The 15100-nt window shown below is 46.2% G+C and overlaps 1 non-coding gene across 1 annotated transcript; it reads left to right on the forward strand.

The window, feature by feature from the left end:
* The first annotated feature begins 1968 nt into the window (after positions 1-1968).
* TRNAS-CGA (transfer RNA serine (anticodon CGA)) lies at positions 1969-2041 on the forward strand. The gene has a single exon. It is a non-coding gene; the product is annotated as a tRNA-Ser (tRNA).
* The last annotated feature ends 13059 nt before the right edge of the window (positions 2042-15100 follow it).

Consider the following 15100-nt stretch of genomic DNA (forward strand, 5'->3'; position numbering starts at 1 on the left):
GTTGATATTGAGGTGCATGTCTCCGTTATAAATGCCAGTTTTCATTGTCGCAAGAAGATCCTTACAACCTCCCACAACTCGAAATGTATGTGCCACTGACAGTGCGATAGTCGTTGTTGTTGGTTACCGTTGCTGGTCACTAAGTGGTTATTCTTACGGGCCTTGCACAATGTCCTCATGCTTGGCCTTGATTTTCTTTCTGTCAATTCTGCTCTGACTGCTCCGCTGGTGTCCTCCACCTACTAATGCCTCCTTTCTGCAAATCCAATGACAAACCTCCGTCTTGCTTATACTGCAGCAACTTCGTTCGCCTACCATTCAACACTGCAACGTATGTCGAATTGTCATGTACGCCAGCTGTTCCAGATGGTGACTACTGCATGACACCTCTTACTGACGTCCTATTCATACACAATGTTGTTGCACCCTGCACAGTCCTGAGCATTACGGTTAGCAGAACCTGCGTTCCACTCGTGAATTTCTGCTTCAATTCCACATGGGATTTTCATGGCCCATCTTTGCCCCCTGCAAGACATTCACGTAGAAGCTTTTGCAAGATTGAGCAGTACAAATGCCATCGAAGCGTGCGCACCGGTGTGGTATGCAGGAAACACCATTCAAAAGGTTGCGCAGGCCGCGAGGCACACAAAGGTGGCTCCGAGAACGACAGCTCACGAATTTTCAGTGAAGAATGAGCTGGAGAGGGTGTGAACGCATTGCAATGTGATCAAGCATGTGCTCAAAGGGAAGAGGCACGGCAGACGTGTACTCATTTGCCCTCCCCCTTAGCATGCACGAGAACAATATTCTCTTCTGCCCGGACTGTGGCTACACATGGTTGTCCGCGCAGCAGAGCGCACACACAGGCCATGTGCTGTACTATGTGCACAGGTTTCCAGCACGTCTAGTAGGATGTCACTAGTCTATAGTTGACGAGGCAAGGTGTGAAGCATTTGGTACCCATTGGCAGAGCTCAGATTTTGAAAAGCGGATAGCTTTCGCACTCTTACGGCAGTTCTTGTGGTAGGTACAATGGTATATGTGCAAGGGAAGGAGAGGAACCACTCCGAGGAAAAGGGTCTGCATGACTTTGGGCAACCTACTATAGCCAAGAACAAGGGGGGAGGGGCGAAAAGCAAGGGGCAACTTTGCTCGTTGGCTTGTTCATTGCAGGCACGTGAGAGAGGGTGTGTGCTCTCAAGCAAGAGACCAAGAGAGGCCAGATAGAGGAGGAGAGGCTGTCGCTTGCTCGCTCATTAGGGGTAGGTGCCAGGGATAAGGGAATGTAATTCACTTGCTCATTCAAACTATTCGCTCACATTGATAACAATCAAATGGTTTGTGCATAATTTTTTATCAAGACGAATCTTTTTACAATATTGCTTTTATTTTATGAGCATCGTGAATCTGATGGCGGTCGCAGGCATTAAGCACAGTCAGCTATGGTGTCTAAGGTTTATGACAACACAAGACGTGCATACGCAAATTGTAGATGCAGTAAGCCACATTGATGCATGCTCTCAGGGTAAACTGCATCACACCTGCCATAATACCGACCCACAATCTTCGCATTTCGCGGGTTCGGTTGTGGCTTCGGTTCCCACCTGCGGCAAGTTGTTTTTTCATCCACATTAATTTCCATTAATTTCCCCTATGTTGTCCTTTGTGTCAGTGTTTGTTGGCTTCTCACGATATGACTAATAAAAATCGGGCCCCTCGGTTAACCCCCTTTCTTCTCGTTCATTACATAACGAGGGTCTCGAATCCGGCTACCTTGATGGCTTCAGGTAGCATTTGTGGGTTTATTGACCAGTTACCTTCACCCAAAAAGATAACATTCTCGTGACACCTGCGGCGAAAAGGACGTTCCACGTCCACCGCCATGGTCTGTGAGTGGTGGTGCTGGCTAACACTCCCAGGGTTCTACTAGGACACATGAATACCCAAGAAAGTGGATGGGGAAACAGCGCCGGGGTAGCTCAATTGGTAGAGCATCGCACTCGAAATGCGAAGGTTGTGGGTTCGGTTCCCACCTGCGGCAAGTTGTTTCTTCATCCACTTTAATTTCCATCAATTTATCGTTTCTTTATTTCATTGATTAAGCACAAATAATTTCCCCTATGTTGTCCTTGGTTTCAGTGTTTGTTGGCTCCTCATGATATGACTAATAAAAATCGGGCCCCTCGATTAACCCCCTTTCTTCTCGTGTCTTAAAGAAAGGTGGTTCAACGCTACACTACCGAGACGAACTGTATATATCTGCATTGCATTACACACGTCACGCAATGCATTCCCCGGCATCACCATGGGTAGGCCGTGGGTGCAGCGCACGGCAGAAGAAAAGGTTGCCGTACATGATCATCATCATCATCAGCCTGGTTACGCCCACTGCAGGGCAAAGGCCTCTCCCATACTTCTCCAACAACCCCGGTCATGTACTAATTGCGGCCATGCCGTCCCTGCAAACTTCTTAATCTCAACCGCCCACCTAACTTTCTGCCGCCCCCTGCTACGCTTCCCTTCCCTTGGGATCCAGTCCGTAACCCTTAATGACCATCGGTTATCTTCCCTCCTCATTACATGTCCTGCCCAAGCCCATTTCTTTTTCTTGATTTCAACTAAGATGTCATTAACTCGCGTTTGTTCCCTCACCCAATCTGCTCTTTTCTTATCCCTTAACGTTACACCTATCATTCTTCTTTCCATAGCTCGTTGCGTCGTCCTCAATTTGAGTAGAACCCTTTTCGTAAGCCTCCAGGTTTCTGCCCCGTAGGTGAGTACTGGTAAGACACAGCTATTATACACTTTTCTCTTGAGGGATAATGGCAACCTGCTGTTCATGATCTGAGAATGCCTGCCAAACGCACCCCAGCCCATTCTTATTCTTCTGATTATTTCCGTCTCATGATCCGGATCCGCCGTCACTACCTGCCCTAAGTAGATGTATTCCCTTACGACTTCCAGTGCCTCGCTGCCTATTGTAAATTGCTGTTCTCTTCCGAGACTGTTAAACATTACTTTAGTTTTCTGCAGATTAATTTTTAGACCCACTCTTCTGCTTTGCCTCTCCAGGTCAGTGAGCATGCATTGCAATTGGTCCCCTGAGTTACTAAGCAAGGCAATATCATCAGCGAATCGCAAGTTACTAAGGTATTCTCCATTAATTTTTATCCCCAATTCTTCCCAATCCAGGTCTCTGAATACCTCCTGTAAACACGCTGTGAATAGCATTGGAGAGATCGTATCTCCCTGCCTGACGCCTTTCTTTATTGGGATTTTGTTGCTTTCTTTATGGAGGACTACGGTGGCTGTGGAGCCGCTATAGATATTTTTCAGTATTTTTACATACGGCTCGTCTACACCCTGATTCCTTAATGCCTCCATGACTGCTGAGGTTTCGACAGAATCAAACGCTTTCTCATAATCAATGAAAGCTATATATAAGGGTTGGTTATATTCCGCACATTTCTCTATCACCTGATTGATAGTGTGAATATGATCTATTGTTGAGTAGCCTTTACGGAATCCTGCCTGGTCCTTTGCTTGACAGAAGTCTAAGGTGTTCCTGATTCTATTTGCGATTACCTTAGTAAATATTTTGTAGGCAACGGACAGTAAGCTGATCGGTCTATAATTTTTCAAGTCTTTGGCGTCCCCTTTCTTATGGATTAGGATTATGTTAGCGTTCTTCCAAGATTCTGGTACGCTCGACGTCATGAGGCATTGCGTATACAGGGTGGCCAGTTTCTCTAGAACAATCTGCCCACCATCCTTCAACAAATCTGCTGTTACCTGATCCTCCCCAGCTGCCTTCCCCCTTTGCATTTCTCCCAAGGCTTTCTTTACTTCTTCCGGCGTTACCTTTGGGACTTCGAATTCCTCTAGACTATTTTCTCTTCCATTATCGTCGTGGGTGCCACTGGTACTGTATAAATCTCTATAGAACTCCTCAGCCACTTGAACTATCTCATCCATATTAGTAATGATATTGCCGGCTTTGTCTCTTAACGCATACATCTGATTCTTGCCAATTCCTAGTTTCTTCTTCACTGTTTTTAGGCTTCCGCCGTTCCTGAGAGCTTGTTCAATTCTATCCATATTATACTTCCTTATGTCAGCTGTCTTACGCTTGTTGATTAACTTCGAAAGTTCTGCCAGTTCTATTCTAGCTGTAGGGTTAGAGGCTTTCATACATTGGCGTTTCTTGATCAGATCTTTCGTCGCCTGCGATAGTTTACTGGTATCCTGCCTAATCGAGTTACCACCGACTTCCATTGCACACTTCTTAATGATGCCCACAAGATTGTCGTTCATTGCTTCAACACTAAGGTCCTCTTCCTGAGTTAAAGCCGAATACCTGTTCTGTAGCTTGATCTGGAATTCCTCTATTTTCCCTCTTACCGCTAACTCATTGATCGGCTTCTTATGTACCAGTTTCTTCCGTTCCCTCCTCAGGTCTAGGCTAATTCGAGTTCTTACCATCCTGTGGTCACTGCAGCGCACCTTGCCGAGCACGTCCACATCTTGTATGATGCCAGGGTTAGCGCAGAGTATGAGGTCTATTTCATTTCTAGTCTCGCCGTTCGGGCTCCTCCACGTCCACTTTCGGCTATCCCGCTTGCGGAAGAAAGTATTCATTATCCTCATATTATTCTGTTCCGCAAACTCGACTAATAACTCCCCCCTGCTATTCCTAGTGCCTATGCCATATTCCCCCACTGCCTTGTCTCCAGCCTGCTTCTTGCCTACCTTGGCATTAAAGTCGCCCATTAGTATAGTGTATTTGGTTTTCACTCTACCCATCGCCGATTCCACGTCTTCATAGAAGCATTCGACTTCCTGGTCATCATGACTGGATGTAGGGGCGTAGACCTGTACAATCTTCATTTTGTCCCTCTTATTAAGTTTAACAACAAGACCTGCCACCCTCTCGTTAATGCTATAGAATTCCTGTATGTTACCAGCTATATTCTTATTAATCAGGAATCCGACTCCTAGTTCTCTTCTTTCCTCTAGGCCGCGGTAGCACAGGACGTGCCCGCTTTTTAGCACTGTATATGCTTCTTTTGGCCTCCTAACTTCACTGAGCCCTATTATATCCCATTTACTGCCCTCTAATTCCTCCAATAGCACTGCTAGACTCGCCTCACTAGATAACGTTCTAGCGTTAAACGTTGCCAGGTTCATATTCCAATGGCGGCCTGTCCGGAGCCAGTGATTCTTAGCACCCTCTGCAGCGTCGCACGTCTGACCGCCGCCGTGGTCAGTAGCTTCGCAGCTGCTGGGGACTGAGGGCCGGGGTTTGATTGTTGTGTTCATATAGGAGGTTGTGGCCAAGTACTGCACCAGGGTGGCCAATCCTGCTCTGGTGAGGGAGTGCGTTACCGGTTCTGGTCACCGGGATCAGGCCACACTCCAGGCCTGTTTGTGCAATTTTATCAACACGCGGATTTTTTTTTTTTTTTTAATCCGGTGGAAAATTGCCGGCACCGGGATTCGAACCACGGACCTCTTGCACGCGAGGCGGGTGTTCTACCTCTACGCCACCGCTGCACTGCCGTACATGAACTTAAGCGAAATTAAACGCGATCATGCCCTTAAGGCCAATCCGGTGTATCGGCAACAGCATGCAGAAGCTATGTAGGAGACACTTGTGCAGTCGAGATGTGTACTAGTCTTGTGATCAAAAGCATGTACAGGCTCGGCCACTCTTAGGGTGAACACGGCTCCCCGTGGCCGCGCTCCGCGGGGCGCCAGTGCGGCGGTGCATCGAAGGAAGCGAAGCGGCTCACTGCTCACCGTGGCCGTGCTCCACGGCGCGCCAATGCGTCCGGCACGGTGGCGCATCGAAGCGAAACGGCGCAGGTGCACACGGACCTGGGGGAGGCGCTTCGCGTCGTCTGCTACAGCGCTGGAGCGCGCCGCTCTGGCTTTGCTCTAAAGTAGACTTCACTAGACCCAGGTGACTGAGTGACCGAGGCGGTGTTAAGGGAAGGCGCAATTCACTAACTGGAGCATTTTCCAGCCGGTTCGGTCTACGACTATCAAGGGTCGCCTCTACGCCCCAGCCTAATAAAGAGCGCGAAAAAATGACTGCATTTTTACCCTCATCACTTATAAAAACATGCTAAGTGATTTATGTGGTGAGAAGCTTGTTTCTGTTAATGTATATTGATTAAGCAGGCTGTTCACAAGCTGTAGACTGAACCAGCTGGAAAATGCTCCAGTTAGTCAAGTGCACCTTCCCGCAACGCCGCCTCGGTCGCTCAGTGCACCTGGGTCTACCGAAGTGCACTTTACAGCAAAGCCAGAGCGGCGCGCTCCTGCACTGTAGCAGACGACGCAAAGCACCTCCCCCAGGTCCGTGTGCACCTGCGCCGCTTCGCTTCGATGCGCCACCGCGCCGGACGCATTGGCGCCCCGTGGAGCACGGCCACGGTGAGCAGTGCTCACCCTAAGAGTGGACGAGCCTGTACATTAGACCGAACACATCTCGTTGCGACTCGGAAACATTTATCGCAGAAACAATAAAGGCCTGAAAGTCCCACAGTACGCTGATCCTTGTGTGCAAGTACCTTTTAACATCGATGTGGCAAAAAAGCATGACAAATGTATTGAGTTTAATGCTAGATCACTACACGTTGAAACTGAAGATGCTACAGAGACCCATGACACAACACTGTTCCAGCGCTGATCTCACATTTGCAAGCAGGCTGTGTCATGTTACGATGGCAGAGACTGTAATCACTGGTCTACCCCAGCGATTACAATGCAATACTATGCAAGTGCGTGTGTGCACGTAATCAATGGCTACACGATCTAAAATAAAGGCTGTGGAACTTAACGAAATGTGTCTTCATTCAACTTCAACACTAAAAAAATGCAATCCTAAACAAGATCAAATCACATATGCGTACCATCCGGTCGCTCAGCACTTAATGGTTTCCTTGCGTGGTCGTTGGCTTTGGACATTGATTCAGTTTGCATTGGGGAAAGCGTCACATTCAACCATCTTTCTTTCAGAAAGGGGCTTTTTTTAACCTGATTAACACTGCACTGGCCCAGAAAGAAAGGCCAGTCGGCAATCCAAAACCAGATAGCCACACAGAAATAACAGTACCTTCATTCAGAGATGCTGGTGTGTCGGTCACTTGGCCTGCAGTTTGTTGAGGCAGACCTGAAGCCTCTGTTGGCTGCCGGTAGCCCACAGACAAGTTACTCTGTGCATAATCCCTTCTGGCCTGGGCACTGGCTTCGGCCTCCTCCACTTGGGCTTTCCCCCGAGCAACCTCTGCATTTAAATTCATTAATGCACTGTTCAGGTAAACTGCCAATGAATGACTGCTGTACACCTAAATCTGCAGAAAAAGTTTATTACTGCCTGCCACTGCTTCAGCAACATGAAGAGGTCACAAATTGAGTACACAAAGTCAGTGTACACCTTCTTCATCACCCCAGCACGAAGAACATGCCATCATGCAAGGGTAGCGATGTAGGCTTGTTCGTAAATCTTGACAAAAGGGAGTTAGAAACACCATGACAAAGGAAGGCATGGTGAAATCCACAGGCGCTATATCACTAACGGTGCTTATTTCCTTGACCAAGCTGAACTGAGGTACCATCAGTACGAAATGTCGCTGACATGATCAATCTGCTCAGATTCAGTTTGTTAGGCCAGTGGCTTCAGCATTTCCACCCACAATTACTTTGATAATAAGCTTAAACCAGTAAACTCCAAGAAAAATTTGGGAATGTCGCCAGGTATGAATAGGGAATGTCAGCAGTGACCATAATAACAAACAACTTGGCATCAAGCAAGGGTTATCCTGGATATAAGTATGAATAGCAATTTTTATGAACGTGAACTGTGTGTGAAAAATGCACAAAGAAGCAGCTGGCAATTTTACAATCGTTTTACATGCTGCAGATCATCTAACAAACTATTAAAATAATTAAATTCTGGAGTTTTACGTATCAACCATGACATGATTACAAGGCACACCATAGTGGGGGGGACTCCAGATTAATTTTGACCACCTGCAGCTCTTTAATGCACACTACTACCCAAAACATGAGCGTTCTTGCATTTTGCCCCCACCGAAATGGGGCCACCGTGGTCGAGATTTCATACTGCACCATCAAGCTTAGCAGCGCAATGCGAAAGCGACAACGCCACCATGGTGGGCTGTCTAGCAAAACATAATGACTAAGTGAAATTATAAAAAACCAACAAATTATAGTCAAGGAAAGCATAGGGAGCATTTCGGTGTACATTTAATTTAAATGTAAAAAGAATAAACTAAAAAAAATGTAAGTGGATGAAAAAACAACTTGCGACTGGTGGGAGTCAAACCCACGATCTTTGCATAACGCGTGCATTTACTGCATGTTGTAGGCTCAGTCCCCACGAGCAGCAAGTTGCTTTCCATCCCTTACATTTCGCTTTGCTTTACCATTCCTACACTTCAATTAAAACTACAAATAATTTCCCCTATGCTTTCATTAACATAATTATCTGTTGGCTTCTTATGGTTATGATACACAAAAAATTACCGACGATTACGTTACTTCCTAATGCGAAATTTGAGCGCAGCAAATAAGCTGTTTCACCTTTTCGATAGATTGAGGCAAAGAAATCGAGCAACACATGTATGCGCTATCACAGAGTTTTTTTTTTATTTTTCACACGTATTCCTTTAACAAAGACTCCACTAACAGTTCTTGACAGTCATGAAGGAAGCTTTGTGGTTGGAGAAATAGACTGATATATGTTCGACTTGGTACACCAATGCTTGATTCTCAAAGACGAGATCTATACAAGTGCCTCGCGAGGTTGTCACAGCCGTGGGACGCGTTACGAGCGAGAGGAACGGGATGTTCTCCCGCATAAGTGTTAGGAAATTGCTGTTTGTCTTTATGTCAAGCCGCCACCGATCTGGCTCTCTGATTGCCACCGCACAGGGCGAAGGGCAGCGGCAATTTCGGCTCGGGCGGTGCACATATACAGATCCGCCGCCACCGATCTGGCTCTCTGATTGCCACCGCACAGGGGTTGCATTGGAGGAGGAGCGAAGAAAGGAATTAAGTTCGAGCCGGCGCTTTGACAACCGGAGACTCGCAGGAAGAGGGGGGAGGGGGGCGGCGTGTACACGCAGCGGCAAACGATGGGGGCAGAAGCGCGCGCAGCAAGCGGACAACACGATAAAGGGAGGAGGGAAGAGATAGCAGCGACTGACTGATGCCGCTGACGCCGATAGTGAGTCAACCCCAGCTGCGGAGTTGGTTTCAGGGACAACGCCGCCGATGCCGACACAAACAATATGATACCCTCGCTTCCGCAGCGCTAAGAAGCAGGTCTAGCCGTGGGAAGGTGGTCACGTATTCGTCGACGTGCCGGGGCCTACGTGAAATAACCGGCGCGTCGGCAACTGAAGAGCACCCTATCCGCCACACAAGAACAGGGGGGGGGGACCCTTTCCTCCTCTTTCTGCATGGCGGCGACGGTGTTCTATGCAGTCACGTTATCTTGACTCTAGCGGCGTCAGCGGCATCCAGCGGTATCAGTCGGTCGCTGCTAGCGCTGGGGGGATGAAAGGGGGGCGGAGCTGGTTACGAGGCCGACGACAACGCCGACGACGACGCGAAACCCAGGAACGGACGCCAAAGAGCTGCGCTCTAAAATAAGGCCCCTCGGCTCCTCTTCTTCTCATTCAAGTCCAATATTGTGATTTCTGCAAAGGGAGCACAGAGTAAATAGATCTATAAAATCATTGTTATTTCGTCCCTTATGCAGATGCAGACGTTTCTATGGCAGCGTTGCACGTAGCTGGCATGATGAAACAATAGCTCGTTATCCACACAATTCTTTTGAATATCTAACAGGAGCATATTCTTATTCATTGCAAAGAAGTACCAGCAGCAAGAGGCCATAAGAAAGTGCATGTGCTCTCCAGCACTCATGGTAAAATTACAAGCCAATGAGCACCAATTTGTATAAGCAAGCAAAGCCCCTGCAATTTGTTAATGTGCCTCCTAGCAGAAATTTGATCATGGTGGTCACTATTTCCTGTTGCAGGGTGATAGGCTACCTGAGAAGTGCATAACGTACTCACCAATCTTTTCCAGCAACGCATTGGTAAGCTTCTTATTTAGCTCTCCGGCTTCCTTGAGCTCAAGCTTAACTTTCTTGAGCTCCTTCGCCTGCTTCTCAATTGTGGCTTTGAGCTCAGCCACCAGCTCTTCCGTTTGCGATTCAGTGGAGTGAAAATTGAAGCAGTGCAAAAAAATATGGATCACTATAAAATGCTGAGTACTGTGCTTCTGGCCATTTTGCCACATAATATGGTTCCAAAATAGTCCTCAATGTTTTGTTCCTACCTCATGCTGGTGCAAGATCCTCTCGTGCAGAGCCTCTGTGGCTGCCAGCCGCTGCTTTTTAGCATCTCTTGATGTTGGCTCCTACACAGGCAGGATCAGAGTAGGAATGAAATGTTACCTCAAGGTCAAGTACGTATAATCCTATAAGCATATTACATAATGAAGCATTCTTTGTCTCATTCTTTACAATTCGTAGTAGGTAGATGCGCAGGTTCTTGTCTCGCCTCGCTTTAAAAATAAGAAAATGTGGCCCAATGGTGGAATCACACCTCTACCGTTGTTGAGCACAGCAGCTTGGTGCTTCAACCACTAGGTTACAGTCACACGCATGCTTCTCTTGTTCTAAAGCCAGCCAGCTCTTTGAAACACCCGGTGCATGTACCACACGCCTTTTCCTTGTCTTCTTTCTCTTTCTCTATGACCGCTCGTTCTTTAGGTGCCTTGTCGTACTTTCCTTGGGACCGGCCCACTTTTCCCAGTACTCTTTTCATAGCAGTTTACGCAATGTAGTAACTGAACTTCGTGACTACCAGGCTAATCATATTTATCTCTTCTCTGTAGTACAAATTCCACTATTTTCACTCTTCACTGGAGTACAAGTTCCATCATTTTCACATACCCTGCATGACATAGCCCTAAGCCTCAACAATTATGACAGTCACCGATGACATCACAATCAGTGTCTCTCCTTAGTTTGCCCACTACCGCAGAACCCAATAATTGCCATATACTAAGGATGTGACAAACAGCCAGCAATGGCAATGGCCGATCATGCCATTGCTGCCTTATGATCCTTTGCAACATGGTCATCGTTACGCTGCTGTCCTCGCACATGCATACACTCACTACCCACACACAACTACTCAATTTACAAAAACTCACTCATCCACTTGGTTTTGCTCAGTTGAAATGCTCAATAGGCAGGTAGGTGCAAAATGCTTTGCATAACATCCGATTTTCACACTGAATGGTATCAGCACAACTTTTTAGTAGCTGATAATGCAATCATTATCTCACTGATATCTTGCTAAAGCTTCGAATGACACATAAATAGCATGCAAAGTCCTGGTGGTATCAAGATATAGTGGGAAAGCAATGACTAGACCTTCAAATTACTAGTTCTCAGAAATACTCACCCTTTGCTTGCGAGGTCGCGACTGATCTTCAACCTTAATTATTCTGGGAAAAGGTTCCCTCAATTTTTTTTTAATTTGGCGTTCAGGGCTTCCAGAGTGTCTAAAACCAAAAGAGCACCACAGTTCACTGGTCACATTTAACTGCAGTCAACAGCCAACAACATCAAATGCATGCAGCTACACATAGATGTACAACCTAAATGAAAATTTAAATATCGCACTGCAATCAGCTGGCCACAATTATATTTATGACAATTTCCTTGAACTACCTTTCTTTCACCCATATTCCATGATTAGCCAAATGGTTGCAGCGAGTACCGGCCACTGTGCTTTTCAACTCTTTTTTGCAGACTGTAATGTATAATCAAGGTAAAATGAAATTGAAAAAACAAAATGTGTGGCCGAAGCGTACCTGTAGGGAAAGAGCATGCCGCTGGCCAGTCATTGTGCATGGCTGCTTACACTACTGCTTTGTTCAATGCTCGTTTTACATTTCCCAGTTCAGCAATGCCATTTTCACTTGCCAATATAGTTAGAGTGCATACAACTGTCACCACTCGTGCTGCGTGATATGGCTCGCACATGACCTGTTTCCTAACCTGCATCACTGCTTTTGCTCCCACAATCAAAGAGCTCCAAGTTTCATAGCACCCGGAATACATTCGCACTGCAAGAGCAGCAATGATGCAGGAGGAACAATGAATCTTAACTATGCTTGTGCCACATGACCCCACTGTTCGCATTTTCCTCACTCTAAATAGTATCAATTAAGTTGTTGTAGTTGTTTGTAAATTATTAGGATAACAAAAGAAAGAGAACAAAATTACTGCTGACTGCCTCGTAACTCTCCAGTACAGTCTCCTGAACTTCAAGAGAAGTCAGTAGTCTGCAAAGCAGCAATCTATTTTCAGTGTTCATACAGATCACCAAAGATCTGTCAACAAATTAGCCTGAATTGTGCTTATTCATAAACAGCACAAAGCAGGAAAAGCACGCCGGCGTTCGTGTTGTCCTTCTCTTCTCGTCCGTGTTTAATTGTTCACTGGAACCATGTTTCAAATGCCAATCACAACCAACTGGCCCAGCTGTCCATACTTAGGAAAAATTGTACATCTTACCCGGCCTTGACCCGCTTAGCAGTTACCAGCATTACCTCGGACAATCATGACAAAGAATGATCAGGCAGAGAAAGATCCCAAGGCTAAAGAATGCAAAACAATGAAATATGAAAGATAAATAGAAAAAGTTTTGTTGAAAACATATCCTGAGACCTGTTTGCAACAACCTTAACGTTCAGGAATAAGGCACTGACGCGGAAGTCCTGGACATGCAGAATGAAATTCCTCTGACAGTCGTTTCGCCCAACTGTCCACATATGCATGACCACATGAGAAAGCTGCGATTTCATGAAAAGCAGACATAGGCTGGGCATGTCCATCTGTTGAGGTTACGCGACATTGCGCGACGTCGGCGCAAGCACACAATACCGCAGTGCATAGGTAATACGTCAATGTCTTCTGGTACGATGCTAACACCTCCCTTGCACGTCAGGCGCTCCTTAATCCCATAAGAATGAGGTACTACACTGCCGCTTTCGAACAAAATTTCTACTGGGCCCCTTTACTAATACCTGCGGTGGTTCTCGCAAGCTTCGCAAGTTTTGGTAAAGATAACAGCCCTGCCTTGTGGACCAAAAAAGCTAAATATGGGCAGCCGAGTATCAATGGAAACTTCATAAGCCCAAAAAACTGCGCAATGTTATAATATAAACATCTGCAAGCAAGGCTTACTCACCTGCGAGGGCATGAACAAAGGCAGGGTAATACCCTTCTGTGCTCCCATCTTCACTGCACCAGTGGGCTTGAAGTTCGTTGGTTTTGGAGAAATCTCGCTCATCTTCCGGCTCAAAAGATTTGATGAGCCGCACAGGTAATATAGCTCGATAATTGTCGCGATATTTCACATATGCAAGCATTGTAGATTCCGCACGCTACACCACAACCAGACGAGACAGCAACACACACCCTACACGGCTTCGGCTACAACTTTGTCTTCACCCGTCTACGACGCCACATGCATGGACACCCTTCGACCCAACGTTGCTTAACCCTGCCTTGGTGTACGGGGTCCTGAATATTTCGCTGCATGCGTTCTCAAAAAGATTTTGCGCTCACCGCTGTACTGTACATGGTAAAATTTTGCAGGGCGATCGCATTTTGGTGTCGACTTCGTTTAGTATAACACTTGATACAGTTAATTCACTAGTTTTTCAGAAAACTGTACAAATTTGCCTGCGCGTATGAAAATACAAGAGGCAGCCGGGACGCGACAAGCATAAACTTGTTTCGCCGCCTGCCGTCAGTTGCAGAAAGCAGCGTTTCACGGAGGGCAGTCACCTGTTCCAGGAGCGGGAAACACGTGGCAGCCCCTCCGGAAACGCTGCTTTCTGCAGCTGACGGCAGGTGGCGAAACAAGTTTATGCTTGCGTGTCGCCGGCAGCAGCTTGCATCCCCATAAACGCAGGCAATTTTGCATATTTTTTTGTACAAACCAGGCAATTAACTGTGCCAAGTGTTATACTAAACGAAGTTGATGCAAAAATGCGATCGCTCTGCAATATTTGAGCAAGAACAGTGCAGCGGTGAGCGTAAAACCTTTTTTAGAACGCGAAGCGAGATATATTCTGGACCCTGTACGTTTCTGTACCCTTGCCCTTACCCCTCGCTTACAAAACATCAAAAGAAATAGTGACAACATTTACTATGGCACCTGCAAGGTCTTCCTTGTTGTACAATGCACTGAGGACTCATCACATACTTGCTTATTGATTAGAGTGGTTTACGTATTGCATTTATGGGTTAATCATTTATGTAATAACCTCTCAAATTTGCCACAGCCCGCATCGCCATATTTCGGAGGATATGTTTAAACGCTTTTTCTTCGTTACGTAAAACCATAGAGTTTCATACAATACTAATGCTAGGACACTCTCTGCGTGCGTTTTGACACAGGCACACATGTGCATGTCGGTAAGGACATTGAGCATTCGACAAGTGCTTCGAAAGAATAACACTATTAAATACGTAGTTCACTTCTCGCTTGCTCATTGCCCGTGCACCTCATTGTCATCATGCGCATATATTTTCGCTCTTGTGTATGATTTTGGCTGTCCAGTTAGCTAGTTATAACGCCGCATATGCATAAAACCGCGCTATTTTTCTTCCCCTGCGCTTTCTGTAAAGCTATGCCGCCTCCGAATGTACGACGATTGCGTTTCGCTGTTCAATATCTTCTTCCCTTCCTGCACCTTGTAAATCATTTTCCTGACTACCGACTACAGGGTGGCAAACCGAACTTCTTTCTGGTTATCATATGCCTGCCATTTCCTTTTGTTCAAGAATACAATAAATTCATATCAACCAACAAGCTTGACGTCTCATCTACATCTCCTCAGCCCCCTTATAACACATGCACTCTTATTGAACGGTACGTGTCATATCGTTGAAGCCAAACACCTGTACGGTATATATATATATATATATATATATATATATATATATATATATATATATATATATATATATATA

Source organism: Dermacentor andersoni, chromosome 10 (assembly GCF_023375885.2).
Source record: "Dermacentor andersoni chromosome 10, qqDerAnde1_hic_scaffold, whole genome shotgun sequence".
NCBI classification, from domain to species: Eukaryota; Metazoa; Arthropoda; class Arachnida; order Ixodida; family Ixodidae; genus Dermacentor; species Dermacentor andersoni.